The following is a 2,749-nucleotide window of genomic DNA, read 5'->3' on the forward strand; positions in this document are numbered from 1 at the left end:
CTGTTGTGTTTAAAAGATATAAATTTTTTGGTACATGTCCTATAATGTGTTTCACTATTTCTTTTCATTTGTTTATTATAAAATATTAATTATAATTTAGGTTTTTTTCCATTAAATGAGGCAGCTTTTATCAGTTTACTCCAGTATATGTTTGTGTTATGTGGCTTTTAAGTTCAGGTAAGCTGTGCAAAAAACAAAAATGGAAAATCTAAAAAGACACTCTTCCTGCCTTCAGTTAAATATCTCTTGCTTAAAATATGATATAAAAAAGCTGCTATTCCTTTTATATCACTGACATCTAGTGGAAGGAAATTAAACTTTCAGAAAGACCTTTAGAAATTTTTCAGGATTTACATTTCCGATCCTTGAAAGTAATGAGATTTATTCCCTTACCGTTAATTAATATGTTAAAAGAGATCCTAGTTCATTCCACTGCCACATCAAAAATGATGGATATTAAAGTAGGTGGGTTAAATTTTGTGGACAAGAAATGTACAAATACTTTTATTAGAAAGTGTCTTATACAGGAATGCTATCCTGGTAATATTAAAATAATTTATATCCAATTATATATAATCCAACCTTTTAATAAGAACTTAGTTTTAAAAATTAGAAGCAAATATTTGACATGTGCTCCTCCAAAATACAAAGAAATACATTGACAATTATGGATGATATTTACCCTGCAAAGGAGTTTCTGAGAAAAAGATTTGTGAATTGTAATGTTTGCCAATTCTGCAAAGATATTTAAACTGTTGAACATCTTTTTCTTCATTGTAATTTGGTTAATACTCTCTGGCCTGAGGTGTATAACTGGACAAAATCCTTCTATTTGTTGTGAAATTTGGAGTACATTTGGACAGCTAAGATGATGACTTAACTGTAACTTATTTAATAATTTTACTTCAATTCTTCATCCACAAATGCAAGATTTTGAAAACAGCTGCCCAATTGTGTTCAAATATCTTCTATGTAGAATCTTTAGAAATAATGAAAGGTGAGAAGGCTAAACAATTGTATGATTTGTTTCTAGAATATGGTTTTATTTAACCCTTACAGAGTTTCTGTTTGATTTCTGCACGGTATTTTGTTCTTTTTTTTTTTTTTTGTTAAGTTATTTTGTAAATTTTTTTCTGTTGTTGTTTGTTTGTTTATTTGTATGTTTTTTGTTGTTGTTGTTGTTTTGTCTAATTTTATTGATTTGTATTTGATTCACTGTATATTTGACATGTCTCAGTCAGCTTGTGCAAGATTATATTTGGATTGAGTTTAGCCAAATTGTTGTTTTTAAAGGCAAAAAAAAAAACATTTCAGATCCTAACTAACTCTCAAATAAAGAATCTGTGTGTTCATGTGTTTATGATACAATTATGAAAAGAAAACAATAAAAATATCAAATATTCCGCACGTAAAGAGTTTTCTGTAAAATAAGAAAACTTTTATTAATGTATTTGTGAGTGCATAACGTTTGTGAGCATGGCTGTCTTGAATTTAGATTCTTTAAAAAAATCTAAATATGTTGCAAAGCTTAAGGAGATAAAGCATTAAACTATTGCTTTTTACAAATAGTTTGTTATGTTGAATACAATGGTATGTCTCTTGTTCTTGCAGTGTCATTGGACAAACCTGGCAAACAGGACAACTAAAGGACATTTAGGTAACACTTTACAATAACACTATGGGCTAATAATGAGTTAATGCATGCTCTAATCATCAACTAACTTTAACTACAGCATGAGTCACACGAGTTCATGTGTGAATAACAGCTACCTTAATTACTTGTTAAAACATGTTTTTTGTTAATTAATGTTTTAATTACCTCATTAGTTTATGCTTAATTAAACCATCATGAACTCATAAAATGTTAATGTATAAGTATGTTGAGACTTTACTTGGAGGGGCACATCATCATTAACCCATTTTTAACTGCTCACGAACTTCTTGTATGGCCATAGTACAGAGGTGCCCAAACTTTTACGTATGAAGGGCCAAAAAACAAATATCGTTCATCTATTTATGTATAAATGTTTCCCAGTACTGGTTTGTAGTAAAACATCTGTTGCGTGAAACATGTGCTGGATAAGTTGGCAGTTTATTCCGCTGTGGCGACATCAAATTAATAATGGGACTTACCCGAAAAGAAAATTAATGAATGAATTAAACATAATACTAAAATAATAAAATACTTATAATAATAAAAACATTTCTTTAAATAGTATTAACTAATACAGTACAATTTATGAATTATACCTTATTACAATAAAAAACAAACAATTTACATAAACATAAACAACAGCAGAGTTCAATGCTGAGTTCACTGGTCAATCAGTATCTGCCTTTGCATATTTGGTCACTGATGTCTGTCAGGTGACATGTAAGTACATTTTAAAAATCTGATTTATTTACAACATTTAATCGAAATATTTATTTTCAGTTAGTATTTGTAGCTTAGCAATAAAAAAAACAACCAACCAACCAACCAAACAAACAAACAAAAAGGTTACATTACAGTATATTAGAAATTACAGTCCCTAAACCATCGTCAACCATTCTCCCTCTCTTCTCAGATGGGATGGTGTACCAAATAAAAGGTTATCATTGGCCAGCTTTGGCCCGCGGGCCCTAGTTTGGGCATCTCTGATGTAATGTGTTTAGCCTTTGCTGAATAACAATAGAAAAGTGTGCTATCAACATCAACAGTCTGAACAGGCATTCAGGAGTGGTTAGGATGAGTTAATGGCGATGTGCC

The sequence above is a fragment of the Danio rerio genome, chromosome 8 (genome assembly GCF_052040795.2).
Source record: "Danio rerio strain M-AB ecotype USA chromosome 8, GRCz13ab, whole genome shotgun sequence".
Classification (NCBI taxonomy): domain Eukaryota; kingdom Metazoa; phylum Chordata; class Actinopteri; order Cypriniformes; family Danionidae; genus Danio; species Danio rerio.